At 31.0% G+C, this 23,519-nt stretch overlaps 1 protein-coding gene across 4 annotated transcripts in view; it reads left to right on the forward strand.

Annotated features, from left to right (window-relative positions):
* Nucleotides 1-20,196, forward strand: part of LOC111635382 (CUGBP Elav-like family member 4) — a 140,578-nt gene extending 120,382 nt beyond the window's left edge. For all 4 annotated transcript variants that reach the window (XR_002758363.1, XR_002758364.1, XR_002758362.1 and 1 more), the window contains one exon: nucleotides 15,549-20,196. The gene's annotated coding sequence lies outside the window, so the exon portion shown is untranslated. The remainder of the gene's footprint in view (nucleotides 1-15,548) is intronic.
* Nucleotides 20,197-23,519: the final 3,323 nt, after the last annotated feature.

Consider the following 23,519-nt stretch of genomic DNA (forward strand, 5'->3'; position numbering starts at 1 on the left):
ATTATTATTATTATTATTATAGTTATAGTTCATGAAAATATCTGTTTGTTTTATTTTTAAAATATTAAATTTAATAATACAATTTACTCAATATATTGATACAGACATCATAGGGAACAAAATTATTATATATATACACTTTTATATATATAATAATAATAGTATATCTTCCTATAATCTACTTATTTTATAATAATACTAAACAAACAGCAATTAAGAATTAATATTTTGAATACATTGTGATTTTAAATTCTTACATTAAATTAGAAAATGCAATGAAAATTAAATGAATTCAAAATATATTTTTAAATCTGAAATCATCAGTTATATAAACTTAGAATATATCAATTTTTCCATTAAACTAAAAGTACTTGGAATTGATGTTTAGTAGAAATCTGGACCAACACTAATCAGGCAAGATAACACCTCTCACTCAGTAAAAAGAATGCATCATACTAGTGTAAACAGGATGGCAGTCCCCCTCTTGTCTATCTGTCATTTTTTACAGGAACCTTTGAACCACACAAGCAGCTACATATGTAGGACTTTTATGGAGTAAGGGATGAAGGAGGGAAAGTATAAGAGAGGCAGGGGAGACCTGAAGTAATGCACTCTACTATTAACCATTAACTAACAAATATTTACTTTTCGAACCAAAAATGAAGTTTCAATGAATGTCTAAAAGAGAGAGAGAGAGTGTGTTTATAGTTGTGTATGTGGTGTAGGGAACTCGTTCTTAATCAGCGGATTCCTCCCCGTCGGTTCGTCTCACCAATTAATTAGTCCAATATTTCCATAAAAAAAAAACTTTATTTCACTCTCAGGGACTGCTACTTCACATTCCCTCTCCCTCTTGTGTCCAGAATTCCTCCCTTCTCCCTTTTCCCCCCAGTTTTATGGCCTTCTGTCATCCTGTGCAAGTGGGTCGCATCCGTTCCGACGAAATCGCAGGAGAGGAAGGGCGAGGAGGCCCGATATCACTACATGTAGGTTGATAAATACCTGGATGGTTAGTGTTGACAATCATTGACATTTCAAGGAGGGAAATGCTTGGTCTGGATGAGTCTTAATTCAAGGGTAAAGTTCAGGTACTTGTTCATCAAGGGGAGTGGTGAAAGTCAGTGGAAAATGATGGGAGTTCAGGAAAATTTGTGGCAGAATCCAGTGGGATGAGCATACATTTTGAAACCAGGCAGCTGCACTCTGACTCATCATTTGTCCTCTTGCTTTTTATTCGGAGTCTCTTCCCCTTGCTACTCTAATGCCCATATTTGGTAAAGTTTGCGGTTGCTCCAATCTGTTATTTTTTTCTCATTTTCCTTGATGAATAATTTTTTTTTTATTGGAAGTTGTGTCATCCATGGAGGAAGTGTTATCGGTGGAAAATCTTACAAAGTTCGTTTACTGTATTTGTGAAATGAAATAATTTGAACAAAACAAAAATAAGATTAAACTGTTAAATTTACACTAGCCCAGGTTCTCACAATAGTAATAGTATTAAGTAATATTTAATAAAAACTTTATTTAAATACTGGAAGTTTTCAATTACATAATATTCTTTATATTAGAAAATATCAAATGAGATAAAAATATCCACTGAATGAACATTAACATTTAAGAACACTTTGAGTGAAGAAAAAGATTGCTAACAGATGGTATGACAAAAGCAAGGAAGAACAATAGCAAATGGAAAATCGCTTAGTTCCTACATTTTTCTCATGTAGATTATTAATAAATCTCTTCTAAAAGAATTCTATATCAGGTACACTACTTTAGGAGAAAAAATTTGTTTTATTCAAGTTCAGAACAAAAAGACAGTCTTTGCAATTTGGCACTCCAGAAACTTTGACCCATATTGCCTGATCCAAGTACCAGGAATGATCAAATCATCACTTATCATAAAACATTTAGCAATACTATTAAGAGATTCAAATTTTGAAAGTACAGTGGTACCTTGTACTTTGAACAAAGTTTCTTCCTCAACAGCTTTTGGGCATCCTGTGTGTTTTGTATCCTTTAATTCAAAATTTTCCAAACTGACTTTTTGTGAGGTTGCAATGGGGATGCTGCCCACCAGTGGCCAGGCATCTTCATTCCCTGAACACTGGGAGTTCGATCATGGGTTTGCACCTCGCTTGGACAGGCTGGCCATGCAGAGTTTTCTGGGTTTTCTCCATGTCTGTAATGCCTAAGTAGGGCCAGTTTCCCTTATGACCTCCCAGAAGGCATCCCCTCTAGGCAGATCGCCCAAGTGTTGTATTGCAATAACTAAACAAACAAACAGCAATGGGGATGCAATGATTGGGGTTGTAAAGGATGGTATGTGGGTGTGATCAGTACTGTATCTCAGTGCTGATCACACCCAGTCAGTTGTAACACTAGAATCTGTCTGATTCTATAATTACAACTAACTGTTTATTTGACACAAAAAAGGAGCTTACAAAATTTCTATGTTTTTAGAAGTTCTAAGTCAGTGGCAACCTCTGAAGGCGTTGTCACCACTCTGGATCAAAAATGAGAGTTCCTTTAATGTCTCAACAGCTTCAGAATGATACAGTCAACTTCCAGTGATGAGAAGATGTCAATCAAAGGAAGGGAGACAACTGAAGATAGGCATATGATACACAACAATTGGTCTGACACTTGGAACTTTTGGGAGAAGAAGCCATTAAGTCCTTGAAATTCCAAGTTTTTATTATTTTCTGTTCTCAATCACCCATTTCAATTGGTCACTTTTCCTCATTCTTGCTTTCTAAGTGGATGATCACTCATTACTAAATGTAATGAGATCTCAACTTAGATTGCAGGAGATGTCAAAATCAATGTTTAATTTGATCCCAACTGGAGATGGTTGATTTTAGGACTTACATCTTCTATTGTTTATATGTTCGCATCGTGTTTTTCACATAAAACATTATTGCTAGATTCTTTCTTTTTTTCTTTGAAAAAATATTTTAAGACAAATTTTAGTGAGGCTTTGGACCTCTCCAGAGCCTCACACTTTTTAAACCACATTTGACATGTTCAAAGTTTAGGAATATCTTCACCCATGCACATTATGAGTTTGTATGGTATTATACCTTTTCTGAAACTCAGAAAGCATAATATACCTGATATGCTTTTTATCTGAAGACATTTCAACTTGATTTTATTTTAAAAAAATGTGAAGTAAAAAGTTTAAAATAAGCTTGTAAATAAAGAATACAATCTCACATTAGCAATAATGTGTTAAATTTTATGTGTTATTATTAAACCACATATTTATGTTAAGTAATGGTAACTGTTAAAAATACACAAATATTTTCTGTTCAACCCTTTGATACAACTGTTACTTATTAACTATGGCATCTGAGAAGTGTGTGGAAGCAATGAAGTCTAAGAAGAACTTACAATTGAGATGAAAAAGGAACTTACCACAAAGCATGAAAGCAGTACACTTGGTGGATCTGGTGACTATGTTTTAGATGCCAAAGTTAACAGTGTGTGACCAGTAAATGCAATTTACATTTTATTATACAATATTTACTTATTTTATTTATTGTTTTCTTGCTTTAATTTATTATTAGGGCATTTAATTATGTTACTCTTACCTTAAATTATGTATATTTACTGTTTTACATTTCTTGAAATGGGTATTGTTTATGATCTGAGAATGGATTAATTCATTTTCTGTTATTTTTAATGGGGAAAATTGATTTATACTTTGAGCAATTCAGACTTCGAATGGCCTTCTGAAATGAAATAAATTGGAAGTATAAGGCATCACTGTATAATAAATCAAATTATGGATGTTGTTTCTATTATGTAGAAATTTTTTGTAGACAGAATATAAGTATAGAAAACTATAAAATGTAGGATACCAATAAACAATATATCATTACCTTTTAAGAGTTTGTTTTCAAAAAAGTTACATATTGTAATATCAATATAATGCTGTGTCTCTGCAATCTTGAGTGCTGTTTTCTGTTAATTGTAAGTTTATTTTATTAATTTGCCAACTGAGCAAAAGAATAAAATAAGCTTGCTGTATATATATATATATATTTTTCATTTCAGCATAGATGAGTTAAGAAAATGTGAAACTAAGAAGATATGCTTGGATGATCAACTTTTGAAAGTGATAAACTAGAATATGAGAGGTTTCTTTACTTATTCTTGCCATGATGTCTATAAAATAGATTTTTTTTGTGTGTCTATGTATTGGATTGTTTATTTAGCATTACAGTGTAACTAAACAAAATACCCATGATCATCCAGATTATGCTCATTGCACTGAAAAACATTGTATGTTATCATTTCATCATATAGTAAATTATATTATAAATGTATATATTGTTAAAAATCAAAAGTATTACTTCAAAGTCAAAATAGATGTTTAAACCATATTAATTCAGATTTTTACTACATAATCTAGCTCAAAAATTATATATTTCTAGATAGTATATTTTCCTTTTAACAATTAAATTCTTATTTTTGAAAACTGAAACTTGGCATTCTGAGCAGACTATCCAGCATATGAGATAATGTTCATGTATTTATAGATTGATTCAAGTAAATTAGGACAGTCAATCAATCTAATAATCATGTTCTTTAAATTAAAATTTCAAATTTGAAATTGTTAAAAAAGATCTTCACAAATAAAATATTATCAAATATTTTGGATTTGTTTTCCATTCATCACGTATTAAGGCAAATATGGTTGTTTGCCTTAATATATAATGAATGGAAAACAAATCCAAAACATTATAATACACATAACTGGAAAAAGTTTATTTTTAATGATTCATGTGCTAATATTCATTAAAAATAACAATTTAATGAATATGAAATAACTACATTTATAATCATTGCTAAATGACCTGTATTTCATTAATGATTTTATAAATAACAAAGAACTATTTTCTGTGGATGAATGAGATGCAACACTGTTTTAATTGATGGACATAGGATTAAACCAATAAACAAAGCAGGTTGTTTACAGTAGGTGCCAAATTATGATAAATAAACTGTAGACCTATAATGGCAGCATGAACTATGCACGGTTCACAGAAATTATTGCAAAAATGCTTTGGGTTTTAGACCAAATAATCACAGATCTTAAAAAATTAAAATAATTTTATTTGGAGCTGGGGTACAAGGACTGGCACCAGTACAATGTACGTGGTAAGAATGAACTGTAGAGGAAGACAAAAACTATGTGGGGGATGCATTTAAGTGTTGCCAGGTTGGCCACAATGCAAAGAATCTTTTGCTCATGCTTACAAGACGACCTAGGTTTTTGAAGCAGTGAAAAATGAACAAAACCTCTTATATGCGAGTAAATACAGTAAGTTACTATTTCATTTTTGTTGTGGGATGCATTGTATTTCAGTAATCTTAGATTTTATACAGTCCTAAGAGAAAATGAAAAACAACAAAATACTGTATGCTAAATTTGATATAGATTAATAAACATCAAAATTAATTAGTTTTTCAGTAGCGTCACACATTTTGTAAAGAAATTTGTCACCAATAGTGAAAAAAACACACATAAAAACCTTTAAAAATATAGGCTTCTTATAGCAAAAACCATAAAAAAAATTTCAACTAAACATCTTGTATTGTTTCCAAGATATTGAAAAAAAAAAAAAAAAAAAAATTTTGTAGCACTTTATCCTTCCCTTTATCTCAGGTTAAATGTTTCAGAATACTAGTGTTTCTTCCTAATTAAACTTATTTTTTTATATCTAATTTTTATTATAATAAATTTTTTTTATCTAAAATAATTGAAAATTATGTTCTGATATTCTATTGTGAGATTTAAAGATGTACGAGACAAATTGTTCCAACGAATATCAATTAAACAATAATTTATTACAACAGGGATTAACAGGTTATACAGAGATGCCCGTCAAAGACAAATACACAGATATACAACAGGTCTCTACTCTCGTCCAGAATCTTACAATTTTCAATTATCACGGTATAGGTTCTAATCACTAACTTATAATTAACTTATATCTAACTTAATCTAACACTATACTAATAAGAGGAAAAGGAAGGAAGGAAAGAAAAGGTCTACCGGTAGTTATCGCAGGAGGTCCTGATGGTGGTTTCCAATAGTTTCGGGGGTTTTCTCGGCCGACGTTGGTATATTAAACATTCCTAGTATGAATTTTGGCACTTAGTTTCGTAGACTACTATCTCTCATCAATCAAGTCACTAGTCCTTTTCTCTTCTATTTGGACTACGCTAAACTTCGCACATTGGGCTGGTTCTTTGTCTTAAGTCTGACTTAATGTCCCGACGATATTTTCTCAACCCTTTCTCCTCCTCGTCCAGGCAAAAAGTGTCCTTCTTACCCCTTTGTTCACCTTCTGTACCCCACGGGCAGGGCCGCGCCCTGTTCACGTTGGTAAGCCACCAATCAGGACCCACGAAATTCCCGCTCCTGATCGGGTGACCGGAAATGGTCATTAGTAGAAAGAAGAAGGAAGGAAAAGAACAAAGAATCTTAAATCTAAATACTTTTACTATGTATATACAAAATGGCGGACAGCCACACTATCACTTCCTGAAGTTTGGTCAGTGTTGTTATTATTATATTATTAACATCTAATGTATCTACGCATATATATAATGTATAATATATATATCCCACTGTCCTATCACTCTATATATATATATATACACATACATATATACATACATACATGAGCAGACTTTACTTTAGGAGAAAGGTAAAAGTCACATGGAATTAGGTCAGGTGAGTACGGTGGGTGTTCAAGTATTGTGACTGCTTTCTTGGCCAAAAACTGCTCCACTGATAAAGCAAAATGGGCTGGTGCATTGTCCTAATGGAGGATGAAACCATTTTGCCATAAATGTTGTCACTTTCTTCTGACCCTTTTTCGCAAAGATTCCAGAACTTCTTTGTAGTAGTATTGGTTCATAATTTTTTCCACTTCTTTTTCCTTGGTATTTGACATGCTGTGCCATCCACAACATTCATCATCTTTCACATCCTGTTGGCCCTCAGAAAATTTGTGCCATTCAAACTTACATGCATGACAAAAACATGCATCTCTGTGTGCTTCATGTAGCAGGTGCAAAGATTAAGTGGCAGTTTTTTCAATTTCATAAAAAATTTCAGGGTTGATACACTGCTCCTCTTTCAAGCTGGCCATTTTTCCAATGCACTCTAACAACACATCCATTTGTAGCAGGCAATCACAGCAAATATAAATAGCAGTAGCAAGTTGAGACTTGCTGTGCTTGTTCTAACTTTTTCAAGGTTATTTATGCACCCACTTACTTCAGCCAACATGTGACTGTTGTGTGCAGGCAATCATAGTCTCGTTATTTTCTAGCCACACCACGTATATATGTGATAGAACAAATCTACATATTGGGTTACATGACCTACTGTACAGTACTAAAGCAAAATAAATATTAAAACCAATAATAAGTAATAATAAACATATCTTACGCTACAAGACAGATATGTAATAATATGACAGATTCTCTTAACAAGCAAAAATAGACAAAGCACTGAGGAAGTAATAGAAGTCAAAATACAGCTGAAAAATAAAAGGCAAAATAGTCATTATTGAACCCAAATAAAGAGAAAGAAAACAGAAGCAAGTTAAAAACAAGAATATGCATGTTTTCCTAACAGTTGTATTAACAGAAGCAAGTTACAAGTTAGTTAATGGTGTATTTTGATATATATATAACATAAAATGCTATTAAGTAATGAACTGAAGTTAAAAAGACTACTTTAAACAGATATTCCTTTTAATTTCATTTCATTATTTTATACATTTTATGTTACAGAAACATTTTCATTTTTGTCATTTTCTTAATGTTTTGATGTTACATTCCAATTAGGGTTTCTCATTTCCCGGTCTTTTGCTTGTCCCGGATCCAGGGATATAAGTGAACTGTTTCCCGGGAAATCCCGGGATAGAATCAATTATTTCTAAGGTATACAAAATATCTTGAAATCAAATGATATAATTATTTTCCATTTTTTAAAGTAATTTTAAAGTTCTGTAACCTCCAAAATCATATTAATAATGCTGTGTAAGGTCTATAGGCCTATAATAAAAATTACCTTTAAATAACGTAGAAATTTTCACAAATAGAAAAAAATTAATTAAAGTTTGCTGGAAACTGCATACAACAACAACAAAAAAAAAGTTTTGAATTGAGTTAAAAATTTAAAAAATGAACTTCTAATTTAGAAGGTAATTTTCGTTTTTTAAATAAAATATAATACAAAATATTGCAAACTTTTATAAGATTTTAAAAAGCAAAGATGGTCAATACTCCGATAACTCACTCTAATTCTTATTTTAGTAATGAAAAGTCTTGCCACCGAGAATGCCCTTTCCGATTCAATTGATGTGATTGGAATAGTGTTTAATGCATTTAAGAGAAGACAGATATTATGTGTTTTTTCACCTGTAGCCTGGAAGATTTCGAGTTCGTTTTCGAGATTGTAGTACTTCTTTCGCTCTCTAGTATTCTTGATTTGTCTACCTTGGCTGCTTTAATAGCGGCATCAAGCTTAGAGCTCGATAATTCGGCAATTCATTTGGCTTTAATAATCAGGTTTATGAAGAAAAACTTCATACTTGCAGACTTTGTACTCGTTTGTATCCTTGCCCAATTTGCACAATCTGGCGTCAGGCATTTATTGAAGCTACTGGGCATGGTTAAAACTCAAGACAGCGTAAGCACAATTATTCCAGATATTACAGGTTCCGACAAGTAAAGAATTTTTATAGTCCTGCCACAAATAAGCTATATATTGATTATTGACCATTTGTGACATGCTATAACGAGCAAAAATTTAAAAAAAATAATAGGTAGGTTTAAAATTAATAAATACAAATGTATTCTGACAGTGAATGAGTTAATTATGCTTTCTATTTGCAAAATTCCTCAACCTTAACACAAAATAAGAAAAAAAGTGAATTTTTAAGAAATTTGCGGGATTTCCCGGGATAAGAAAAATTTCCCGGGATATTTCCCAGGTTAAAAATACAACCGGGATCCCGTTTGAGAAACCCTAATTCCAATATCAATCCAGATTGTAAGATTTTTGCTATGATGGCTCTATATACTAATAAATTTATCCAAACACCCATTTTTTCAATAAGCCAGAAAATAAAAGACAGATTAAGCTTTTCAAATGTTTGTCATTCATCAGATCATTGTAATTTAATAAATGTTCAAATTCCAACATTTTAAAACAATTTCCATTTAATTTCTATTTTATTTTTTTATTTATTTCATTTGATTTTTATTTTTATTTAGTTTATTTTATTATTGTTTCTATTAATATTATTTTGTCCTTGTATTTGTTGTTATACTTCATCCAAAGGTTTGAAGTATAGCAATCTAACCAGAAAAAGTAATCTAAACTTATTCATATATAAGTCATATATGTGTGTAAACAGAATAATTGTTTTAAAAAACAGGAATTCAGACATTTATTAAATCACAACAATCTGATGATGGAATGATGAACACTCCAAAAAAGTTAACCTGTCTTTCATTTTCTGGCTTATTGAAAAAGTAAGTGTTTAGATAAAGTGATTAGTGAAACAAATGCAATATAACATGCGAAATAAAATAAAATAAATAACTTTTAAGTTCAGGATAAAAAACCAAAAACATTTTTTTAATTAATAAAAAGTTGGCTACTTGAAATTAGCATCAGTTTATTTATTTGTTTTTAAAGATGGTGCCAAATTTTATAATTTTTTATGCTCATATAATTTATAAAATCATTTAACTACTAACTAGATTTCATTTTAATTTTGTACCTAAGTTTAAGGGATCATCCTTAAATTATATAAATCTATTTTTATACTTTACAACTACTATCCCACTCCAATTATACAGTAAAACTTCTCTAGCTCGAAGTTTCAAGGGAGAGGAAAAAACATCAAAGTACAGATGATTCAAGTTAGAGAAGTTTTAATGTATTTATAAATTCTTTCTCTGCATTTTGGAGACATAATACATCTTGTTAAACTAAAATATAATTGCTTTCTTGGAGTCGTAAGAAGTTTTAAAACAAGTGATAAAATAATATATTTATTATTAATTATTGTAGTACTGTATTTATATAATTTTTTGTTAAAACCTTTTATTGTATTTTTAAAATATTCTGTTGCCTAGCCAACCATCTTTTCATTGTAATGTTATTGCAGGTATTAAATATTAAAACTTCTTAAACTCCAAAAAGGAATTAATTAAAGTATTCTCTAAGATGCTAAAATGTAATGTAATTAATTTTTTAAATCCTTGGACTTTGTTATCTGTGGATATTTGAAATTACACATTTATATTAGGGTCAGCAAACTGAAGCTCCTGGATCAAATATGGCCCATCATCTATTTCTGTACAGGCCACAAGCTAAGACTGATTTTAAATTTTTAAAAAGTTCAAGAAAGAATTATTTAAAAGTGTAAGATTGGAAGATAATATTTCATGATACACGTGTGTTCATGATCTTGGGGAATACCGAAGTAAACTAGATCTTAATGTGGGTAAGAGTTAACTGAGGACCTCACAATACAACACACCTCAGAGCCAAATAAAGAAAAAACAAAACATTTATATCAAATTATACGTGTGTACATGTAGATGTAGCTAACATTAGCCGTTCGATGATAACTGATTACACAGCAGTTACTAATATCCAATTAGTACAATAAACTCACTAATCACAAATACCGATATTTAGAGATTCCAAGGAGAATCCAGGTCGTCGGTCTGCCTGTGCAACATTCTGCATAAGGCCATATCCTTCGCAATCAATAAAAAAGAGGAAGTTGGTGGTCACGTGTGAAAAAATGTTATTATTCATGAAATAATGTAGCAGGGGTTTCTAACAAACAAAGTTCTCTTGTCTACACTTGGAAATATTGTTTCTTGCATCGTCCATACGTCAATGCAATTGGATTTTTCTTCCTTCCTTTACGATCGTTCCCAACTCGTCTATAGTTCGCATGTGGTGACCCTTACCTCCCTTCTTTTCACGATTCTTCCATTACGTGCAGGTTCAGGAACAAAAAGGTGCACTGCCATTGTGGGGTCACCCTTTTATAACCCCATTGTTTAATTCTCCCGCCTCCTATCACATGGTCTCCTTAACAGCCAATCAACAGTTCACTGACTACCCCCACAAGGTGGCACGTGACATGAAGGAAAATGACATTGACATGTTACAAAATAGTGAAACCTGACACATAATGAAAAATTTAGCAAAAATAAAAATATAAGGTAAATTACAATACAGATAAAGTGCATAGCACTACACATGAAATTGTATGAAATCCACACATCCAAATTCATGTATGTCCACATTACACATCCATGTATTTATTTATGTATTGTGTACAAGAAAATAAAAACGGACTTTTAACATTATGTTTTTAGACACATTACAGTATCCATAGAAAATAAACTTGTTAATAGAGACTATTAACAGATGTTACTGAATGGTTCAGTGCAGAGTTTGAATTGAAAAATTAGCCTGTATGCAGTGGTGACATTTGAAATATTTAACAAAGGGATCACTAACAGAAAATTTTTCCTTAACAATTTTTTTTTGCTCAAATGGTGCATTAGCAACATTAGCGCAAAAACTGAACTTAAGATACCCATATAAATAAAAAAGATGTGTTTGCAAAATTAAATCAGTTAAAATTTAACATTGTTTATGCCAGAACTATATTTTTTTTTATAAATAATAAAAAAGAGTGTTCAAAATGGTTTATTTTATACATATTTTAATATTTTTCATTCAAAAAATTTTATAAACATAAAAATTGGCTTTTTTTAATCAGAAAAAGACATAGGGAAAGCAGTTAAACAAGAAAAACTTTTCTAAATCATTTATTTTATCGTTAGGTATTATTATAATAATAGACAAATGTCATTGTCTCTCAAAATACAATATCTTTCTTATTTCACTGTTGATAGCCCGACACGTATTCTGCAGCCATCTTGTATTATCTCACGTGCGTGGGATTGTGGGATCTCTCTTATGACTGGATCTATAGTTTCGAGCACTCTCTCGAGTCGATCGCGATTGAACCTCGTTTCAGTCAAGATTGAAATGGTCGATGGAGGTTGCACCAGGCGAACAGGGTATAAGGCTCTAGTTTAGTAGTGTTGCAGAGTATAATACGTATATTTTAATATATTTTTTAAAAGAAACAAAACCACTGAGAAATGTTACATGTGTTTTACAACGGGTTCGGAAAACTTTGAAAATGTTAACAATGGGCTCGGCCAAACCTGTGCGAACCCGCTGAATATCACCACTGCCTGTATGAATAGACTGCATGGAACTATTACTGGTCAGAATATTTTCAAAGTTGAGAAAACATTAATTTGTGGAGACTTTACACCTACATCTTGTTAACTTCTCCTCTTCCTTGGAGTGTTCCCAAGTTAGGGAAAAAGCTGCAGGAAAGAGAGAGAGACAGTGTTTGTGACCAGATGATGTTTTTTGCAGTCTACTATCATCTCTTAAATCGCAAAGATGACCACCATGATTATTGAAAGGACTACCAGCAACATTGGTCACTTGAACCCAGAATTATCAGCACAAAACCTTTCTCACTAATTTCTAGCCTTATTAACAGGAGTACAAACTTCTTCTAACCAACACTCCACAGTGTGTACCCAAGGAAGGCCTATTAAGAAGGCCGAAAACGTTTGTACTCCTGTTAATAAGGCTAGAAATTAGTGAGAAAGGCTTAGTGCTGATAATTCTTAGAAATAGTTCTAGCTACACATGCATAGTAGTGTGAACCCAGAATATGATGACAATAGGATGAGATAAAGGTTAAAGCTATATTGATCTACAAAACTGTTCAGTGTATTAATTTTTATCAGAAAAAATAAGGATTTTCATTAATGAACATTTTGACCTGAAAATACTGAGTTACTGGAATAGCATCGCAACTTCCTCAGTTCTGGAGGTAGAATATATGCTTATCGTTCTCCAGATTGAAGCAACATTTCACTTATCAGGAATAACTGTAGATATCACCAAATATTCAAGCCTCATTGTAACTATCAACACAGAAACCTTGGCATACATTAGAGAAATCATCTTTCAGCCACTGCAAGAGAACAAATATGAAAAACTGAAAAAACATACTAATCAGAATTTGCTGATACTGAAAGTAAAACTATCAACTACTTAGTGAACTGCAACTGGAGGACAAATAAGCCTTTTTATTTACTAAGACAAATGAAAATATTAGCTTAGGACAAACTGAACAATGATTTCCTGAAAAGCTTTTGTTTGCAACAATTATCATCCAATGTACTATACAAATAATTTTGTTTGCTTCTAGGGAAGATTTATCTTAACTGGCAGTTCTAGCAGACAAGATAAATGAAATGTCCAGTGAGAATACTTCAGTATACACAACACAATTTATATATCATAAAAACTTATTTGGAGAAATTTACAAACCTTATGAAAATATAAAATGTTTTAAGACTTACAGTTGTTCATTGTACTATTCATCAGCAGTTAGGTTACTTTGCAAAAATATATTTGAATGCATTATATACTGTACTTCATTTGCTAATGTGGATTTAACCATTATCAATTTTGTGAATTTTTGTCAGAAATAAAAGTTGAATTTCCAACTTATCAATTCAATGGCTTAACTGTAATAATTAAAGTTTTATTGCATTTTTTTGTGCTCAGGGCTGTGATTGAAATTTTTCTGAATGAAAGTACCATCTTCAACCACTATTATCAAATACTGAATAGCTTTGGAATTTAGCTTTTGCTATAGATATGCAAAATCTATAATGCAGTAAAGTCATTTTTATGACAATTGACATTATTTGAGTTACATATTCTTGTGACTCAAATAATAGAGAGGTTGCAGCCGATGTTTTCATGTACGTTGGACATCAGTGCCACCTTCCTATAAGCCTAGAAGTTAGACAAGGGCATTTGGAACGTCATTGGAATCATGCTCAATGTTCCAAACACCATTGTCAAACTCGGCTTACAGGAAGGCGGCACTAAACGTCCGAAATACACTTTTTCATGTTGAAAATTTCAGCCGCAACCTCACTAATATTAGTTATTTAAGCTGCTTTACACAATTCTTGTACTGTCAAAAGTTAGAAAAGAAACAACATCTCCCATTTCTATAAAAATTTGCAATGGATATATTTTCCAAACTCCAGCTACAATTTCAGTGGCATTTTTCAGAACTCATTGTAAGAGCAAAAAAATTTTTATATTTCAAAATCCATTTAACTATGCAATTTAGAAGATTTCCTCTAACCTTCAATTGGAAGTGATTAATGTGCAATGTAATGAGATGCCAAAAGACAAACATTAAAAGAAGAATCTAATAAATTCTAGTAATACCTCTCAAGCAATGAATTTTCTCAAATAAAATTATATGATGGCAGATTTTTATCAATATTTGGCAGTACTTATTTCTGTGAAAAGACATTTTGAAAGATGAAATATGTAAAATCTTATTACAGATCAGCATTAATAGATGAACATTTGTAAATGATTTGAATGATAGGGAACACTAATTTTAAATTTTAATTAAGTGAACTTCCATTAATAAATCTATAATACAAAAATTTTACCCTATTATTATTATATCTGGCTGATAGAATTGACTGATCTCAAACAATGAATTTATCCAGTACAGCTAGTGAAGTTTTCCAGCAGTAATGAATGATCAAATAAAAAGTTTACTTGTGAAGTGTAAACTTTGCAATCCTATAAGCCATCTGTAATTTTGTTAGACTTGATGTTGCTTGTCAGTGATTAGTAAAAACTGATTAGACTTGTGTAACTGGTTATGTAACAAAGAAACAAAGATTACACTGTCTTGACTCATGTCAAGACAGTGTAATCTTTGTTTACATAATCAAGGTCAGTGCTGAAAAGGGAAGAGTGAAACGAGGTCACCATCTCTAATGGCTTCTGGAGGGGTCAACAGTGCCACCAACCTTTTATTACGTAATGGAAAAATTTACAAAACATCACCATGACATAACTCATTGTATGTAACGATGTTATATAGCTTTTAACAATAATTTCAATTGTTGATTCCAACAATTATTATAATTTTGTTACATGTCTTAAGGAACACTTAAATCTCAAGCATTTATTTACCATAGACCCAAAGAATAACATTAAAAATTCCTCATCAGTATCATCAAATCTATTCTTGCAAGTAAACTTTTCATTTGATCTCCCTGTATAAATAAGTTTCTAAATTTCTTGTTAATCCAATAAAAATATTTGTGTCAGAGTTAAAATGATATTACATTATTACAGTATTATGAAAGTGTAAATATTTTCTTATTGTTATGTAATGAAATATTGATATTCTGACGTGTATTTAGTGTATATATTTTGAACTTAAGTCTGGGTTATTTAATTACACCTTATCAATATTATTTAATAATTAATTAAAGTATGTAATATAAATTAATTCATATCAAAAATCATATATATTTAGCTTTATATTCTTTTACAGATGGGTCTCAAAAGCATAAAGGAGTATGATTTCCATGACATTTTGTCTGCACTGGAGGACCTGATTATTAAACTTCCCTTCTAGAAAGACAGTTTCAGCCTTATCCTTCCTTTGATAAGAAAAGAAATAGAAAACTAGTGTTGGATTGGACATTAGTAGAGTGTAGCAGTGTACATTTTCTTTGCTGCTTTCAGAGCTGAATACAATGATATAGAAAAAAAGACCTCCTTGGGGATCAAAATTCAATGCTCTTCTGTAAAGACTCAACATAACAGTATTGTTTTTGGCCTTGTTGGTGCCAAGTGGTAAGTAACATCAACCATATCAGCCCTTGGTGAATAGACTGCACATACTGTAATATACCATGTTCTTCCATCATTTTAAGCCAATTGGATGCTAGAAGTTGAAAACATTCATCTTTCAGAAGACTGGATCAGAATCAGTGTTAAAACATTGAAGACTTCAGACTTCTAGGCTTTATAAAAGAAAGCCTCATTATGTGTCAATCTGTCCACACTTCTGGACTACTAGAATGAAGCAGCAGGACTAAAAACATAATGTAGACAAGTCTGTATGTTACAAGATAGAATGAGACATTGTCTCAAAACTTGTATACATTGATTACATCCTCGTATCTTCCCATTGTGCAGCATAATTTTTCTAGTAGCTCTAGAACTCTACAAAGAGATTTCTTTTCTGAACAAATATTTTTCTCATCTGTATAGGAACGAAGAAAAAAGTTTTGCTCTTGGAGATATCTTTCGCGGATTATTGTAGAGTTTACAGATACTTTTCACAAGCAATGATAAGAATTATTTTAGTCACGTATTTGAGATTGTAAGAGGTGCCCCATTTCTGTTGTCCTCTATCTGTTGGCAGCATGTTTTGCCATAGGAGGGTGTACCAGTCAACAAACCAGTACGTGCCATCTGTTCCCAGTGACGCAGGGACGGTTAGGTTTTAGGATGTAGATGTAGTGTAATTTATTCCTGCAGTGGACAGGGTATCAAGTCAACCAAGAATCTTTCGGGCAGTTTTGCTTTTAGATTTCGATACCTATATATTTGCAATGCCGTTATATCTAGAATAAACGACATTTGCACTGTAGGCTTAGAAGGCTAGAAAACACTTTTGTATTAATATTTTAAAAATTGTACTTAGCTAAACAACACGCGACGAGTAGAGATTGGATGCCGGAAAAGTTTCGGCTATATGTTGAATACAGCTCTTAGCTAAAAAAAAAAAAAATCAACAAACATGCCTTTGTTGAATACTGTATGGCATGTAAAGAAAGCCTTACAAGTATGCTAATGATAAAACAGCAAAATATTGCACCGTCTGTTTCTTTGGCTACATCTCATAGTATGTATGCATTGGCACTGGTTTCAGTCAGCAAAGATATCAAGTTGGCTGCACTAGACTGAGTTATAGAATTTGTCAAGGGTCTGTGATAGGACACCTTTCACATCTTTTATACTTTTTACAGTTGAATTTTCCAGACAATATAGAAGATTAAGGAAAACATATTTGATGAAAAGAATTATTCGTATAAATGTGTAAATTACCTTGAAAAAAAATTTGCAGTTTTTCTTTCTTGATTCAGAATTTCCAATTATACCATGCCAAAAACATCCAGATAGTAGCGCACAGACATTCATTGAGATAGGACATCGCTTTCATAGGATGTTTACAAGTAATAGAAAGAAACAACAATTAATGCCAGTTACAACATTCTGAGTTGGCTGCCTATTGGAAGTTATTTTGTTCTATAAAGCAGCATATGTCCTATCTGTGTCTTACTGGATGGAAAGACAAAACATATTTTGATCACTTGTAGATTTAAGAAAAATGGTCAAGTAGTTGCATCTTCTACACTAAAACATTTACTAGCATTCCAGCTGTTATAATTTGGGGTTATATATATAAATATATATATATATATATATGTAAAGATAGTTAGATAGATATATTGGGGATTTTAGGGTGTAATATTCCATGCCAATGCAGCATTTCATACAGAGAATTGCACAAACACAGCATTCCTCTTCCCAGACTGACAAAGATGAATGTTCAAAAGAATTCTTGTGTGTCAGTATATATACTATATATCTTTTATAATTGCATCAGTTGGGTATCAATGAGCCAAATGCAGTAATATATCCAATCTAAAGATGCCATCTTCATTACAATTGATGTATTATTCTATTATTATATATGAATCAATTTTCAACAACTTAGTTCGGTATAAATTTTTAATATATTATATGTCAAGTTTATAAATTGTTAGTCTTTCATTTTAAAATTTACTAGCCAAGTCCTGGGAACAAGAGAAATGAAAGAAGTGGATTGAAATTCTTAAGAAAATGCTCATTAATTATTGGTGTGAGACAGAATGTTGATATCAAGTTCTCTAGCCAAATTTAACTACCATTGCAAAATCTGCCCTACTTGCCAAATGAAGTTTTTTATTGAATTGATTTTTCTTCATAGAAGATTTTTGTAGAGTAATTATTGCACCATATGCCTATCTACTAATTCCCAATGCCTTGGTGCATGGGTTGCACCATTTAGCATGCTATATTGTATTTCATTAGATATATAGAATATCATCCTTGCTAAAACTCCTCATTAACTACTGTGAAAGTGAAAGACAAAAAGAAGAAAAAGTGGAGGAGCTCATTGTTCATCTTGTTTAGCCATAGTTATCATCACCTTATTGATATATAGCAAGCACTGTAGGCAAGTGAACAGCAGTGGGCAGACATATATTGATATCCTTAACTATATATATAGTATATATATACAAACATATATATATATACACATATATACACATGTATTCATACATTATTTTCATTCAAAATATTATTGTTTGATCTTTTTCTGTTTTGGTAATTCATGGAATTATTGTAAATACGTATAAAATTTATCTTTTATAGAATTTATTATGACTGTGAGCATCAACTTATTACAGAAGTCATTAAAGTGCCTGTGAAGTGGTAATAGAACTCAAGTCATGGGACCATTTCTTAGATCACGAGGAATGAATAACCAGGCTGTTACTGATAATCTCAGTATATCCAATGCATTATTGCTTTCATTTTTATTCAGAATTAGAAGCACAACTCTCGTCTGACAAAACTCTACATTCATCCGACCAGTACTTTTCTTTATCTTTTACAGTTCCAGCGTAATCATTATATTAATCTAATATACTGAATACCCATTTAATTTACTTTTAAGAAAAAGGGAAAAGTATCCTGTATGATAATAAACAGAAAATTGTTTTTAAATCTTTATGTCAAAATATAATGTATATATAGGCTTAATACAAATTATATTTATTTTTAATATAAAAAAAGTTGTATTAATTGGTACTTTTCAGCCTCCTCAATCTTAATTTTGTATATAGAATTTTTGTTTAAGAGGAGGAAAATAGCACAATGCCTTATTGATCAAATGGAATCTCTTGTCTGTCCACTTGCTATTCACTTCTTTGTCTAGAATAGCTGTTATTTAGAAAATTTAGAAAAACTACTGCAGAATTATTTGTCCAGCACATAGTGATAGCTTCCAATGGAAAAGTTCCATCTAGATGCCTGGCACTGAAAAGAGACTTTGGCTGTTGGATACCAAAACTATATGTGATTTTTATTACCATTTTGGAAAATTAAGTTTCCCTGTAAAGAATGATGTCAATATCCATAATTGTGATTATGTTTTTTACTTACGTAGAAATAGTGCTAACTGTGAATTTCTATACATATATATATATATTATATATATAGATACTGTATTTCCTAATGTAGATAATGTTTACTTTTATCTTAATTTATTTATTTAAGTCCTAAAGAACAATTCAATGTGGCCAAGTGCAATCATAAACCATAAAGTATTTAAAATTGTTTTTTTTGTAAAGGTATCATCAACAAGAGGTCAAGTTTCAAAAAATATTTTGAAGCTTAATGGATCATGTACAATGTATATAGCATATCAACCATATGAACTACGGACAGTTATAATTTTTTGTTGATATTATCTCATGATGATAAAGAGTCATCCTCCCCAGTCGTCCGCGTTGGCAAACTATACTTCATTATATCATTCTATATACATAAATACATAACTAGCTTTATAATTATAAGAATATTTATTCTTTATTTGCTATCTCCTTTCCCCTATCAAAAATCATCGACGCCCCTAGCAGCTAGTTATAACACAAAGTTATATTATCAAAACTTTTTGTAATCGGGGAGATAAATTACAAGAATCCAGTTAACAGGTTTATAGGTTTGTCATTATGGGCGGGGGAAGGGTGTGTGTGTGAACCAATTTTGTACTAGGTGAATATTAATTCTCCATTTCTTGTTACAGTCAAACGGTCCACACAATCGCAAACATGAGCACGATCATTTTGAATGGCCGTTCCGGGGTCATTCTCTTGTTTTTTCCTTACTCTGGGATTGCCATGTGATTAAGTACGAGCTTACTCATGGGGAAGGAAAAACTCCATATCCCAGTCAAAATAACAACAGCAAAGTTTGATATCCTATCATGAGCACTGTAATTAGTCTAACCATACTCTCTCAAATCTATTATACTTGTACCCTAATGCTTCTCTTCAGAAAATAAACTGCAATCTTTGAATGAATGGTCTTTGTTATTTTTTAATAGAATAATGTAGGATTCTATTATAATAAAATACATTTTACAAAATTTACATCTGCTGGAATAATGATTTAATTATTAAGCAATACTTTAAAAATAATATTAACTATAATAATTATTTAATATGCAATAAATCTGCCAATGATTTTTATACTTAAGAATTATAGAAAAGATTTAATTTATTTGAACGAATTTAGTACATTAAAAATAATGAGTAAAATGATGGATTGCGTTTTATGGTACTAAAATAACTACCTGGTAAGTAGAAAAACAAGTGCACTAATAAAAAAGTTAATGCATTTAGTAACTTAAATATTCTTGTACTTTCTGTAGTCCATCTTCAGAACTAAGAAAAAACTTGGAAAATTAAAAACGTTACAAAAAGAAAATGCTATAATTAATCTTTTGAAAATGAACCAGAGGGAATTGGAAATTATATCAATACATGTGTTAATTTTATTAAGTATTTTTTTCTAAATAATACATAAATTTTAATAAGTTTGAACTATAAAATGTAATTCAATAGAATTAAAAAAAACCAAATTAGTTTAATTAATAATTATTTCTTATTACAAAATTAATTAATCTGATTATATACTGTAGATAGTCAGATGAACAAAGCGATAAAGCTGTCAGATTGCCACTCTAGGGAACCTGAATTGGTTGGGAACATTAGAAAATTTACATGGAATGTATATCCCATTAAGTCAGGTTCTATTCCTTATCATCTGGATGAATCCATATCGGATAGAAAAAGAAGACCCTCTCACTACCCTAGAAGCAGAAAAAGTAAAGAAAAACACCATATAACTGTTGAAGAGTAAAAATAGTTATTATATAATGTAGCGTATAAAAAAAAGTTATATATAATTGAAATATCAATTAATCAAACCAAACTAATAGTTTTACTATAAAGAAAACAAAGCTAAGTTTAACTTCATATTATTTTTTTAAATCTTATTTTATTGCACAAAAAGTATTGTTTTAAAAATACCTTAAAAGTAATTTATATGATCTTCACTGTATACAATTTCCAACTGTGGTATTAGATACATAAACATAATCTGTTTATTGAATATTGATATTGAAATAATTTGGTGGCAATGTTCCTGATATATTTAATTATCATTAAAACTAACGTGTTATGAAATTGAAACAATTTTTTAAATACAAAACCGCTATAAAATTGAGATACAACAGAATATGCAAGATATGAAAATAATATTAGGGTTTTGTACGGATTATATTTTTAAACATCGTAATTTCCAAATAAATTCCCAGTGGAAAAACCTTATTAGAGTAACATATGCAAACGTATGGCTCATTAATTAATTAATACCGATGAAGAAAATTGCTAAAATGTTTTCTCCTGATCAAACTATATCCTATATTGCTTAATAGTTTTTTTATGATATTTAATATTGATTTAGCGTGGAACTACAAAAATATGCTATACATATTAATCTCGATAATTAAATATTTTCGTTATTTTAGAAAATCTCAAATTGGATCGTTGTGGATATTAATCGAGAAATGTTCATTTCTCGATTAATATCCAGATTTTACTAAACTCTTGGAATAATTAAACTTTCGATTACTCCTAGAAAAGAATGAAGATTTCTAGCAATAAGTTGGAGGCATGCAATACAGATATGGATTTGTTGATCTAGCACACTATGAGATTATATGGAGGCTGATTCACAGTGGAGTCGGGAGAGCATGTTTGAGAGAAGAGATCGACGCCTCGACTCGAACTATCAACGAAAATTCGTGCGGATACGAATCTTTCATGGCGATAGGATGATACTTTTGTTCAATTTGTTGCACTTCCATCCGATAGAACTGAATAGATATTACAGTATGTTACTGTACATTTGGGGTCGTCCATAAATTACATCCGCATTTTTCTTGAAATTTTTACTCCCTCTCCTCCTTTTGTCCAAGTTTTCGTAATTCCCTTTCTTCTTCGGACGTTCAGCAAAACTCAATCCCCCCTTAAAATCTGCATCACTTTATGAATGGTAGATACCATAAGTAGAAACGAAACGTACAAGAAATTTTGAAATTATAATAAAATGCATAAACTGTATAAAAGTTAATGAAATAAACGGACGTCCACTGGAGCTCAACCCCTCCCCTCCATCTTGTTCGACTTGTAACCCTCCCTCCCAGTGTGAACATCATTTATAGACAGTCTCTTTGGATACATTGTTACTTTCAAGAACACTTGTTTAATTAAGTTCCTTTATGAAGCACATCTAAAATCGGATTTAATAAATAGATTTCAACGAAATGTAGCAAATATGCAAAACGTATACCCGCATGCGTTTTCTCCCCACGTATGCCAAAGAATAGTATGTGGAATTAGTTTCAATTTTGATTGTCAGAAAAAAATGAAAATATTTTACGTGATTTTAATCTTAATAATAGCAATGACAGTATTTATTCTCTTAATTAATAGCAGAGTTTTACTAAAGAAAGTATGCTGCTTGTTTAATTTGTAAGACAGTCGTTAAAAAAAGAATTAGGGACAATTTCAGGCACAAAGAAAAAATATTTGTATCTGCAGGCACAAATTACTCGTTTATTCAATGTTCACAGTTATAACTAAATTTTTCAAAAATGCATTCCTTCCGTTTTGGAGAACATTCTCTGTTGTCAATGTCACAGAATCCATATTATGGATTCTGCTGCAGATAATTAGAGAAATTTGATTACAGTATAACCATTTTGGTATTTGATTTTGCATCCATCCTTCTCATGTCTGAAACTTCTGAATAAAAGTCATGTTGGGTATCTATGCACTGCAATTCATTTTGAAAATTAATTAGCGCATAGAGTTCTATTATGTCTATTATTAATGTCTCCCTTAGACATATAGTAGATGTTTTTTTTCCTTTCTTGTTTATAATTACTTTGATTGTGTACAGTATATTGTAATTTCCAAATTTATATACATGTTAAAAGAAAATGCGCTGATGTATACTACGTAGCAGGGATTCTCAACGAGATCGATTAAATTATACAGGAATCGATGGACAAGTTAGTTATATCTTATGATTATGTTTTATGGGTTATTTTTCATATTTTAAAAATAATAGTCTTAAATCAAAATAGAAGACAGCGGAATATTAATAATAAAGTAAACAATTTTTTGGTTTTCGTTAATAATTGGTTTCGTAAACATCTTTTAGATTAACAACTTATTGCTGTGATGGACTACGTTTGTCAGGCGTTCTTATCTTCAAACTCAGACAATTATGCAAGAATTTTGTTCCAAAACTGATTTATTGAAGCGGTACG

Source organism: Centruroides sculpturatus, unplaced genomic scaffold (assembly GCF_000671375.1).
Source record: "Centruroides sculpturatus isolate CEXI.00-Female unplaced genomic scaffold, Cexi_2.0 scaffold955, whole genome shotgun sequence".
Lineage (NCBI taxonomy): Eukaryota > Metazoa > Arthropoda > Arachnida > Scorpiones > Buthidae > Centruroides > Centruroides sculpturatus.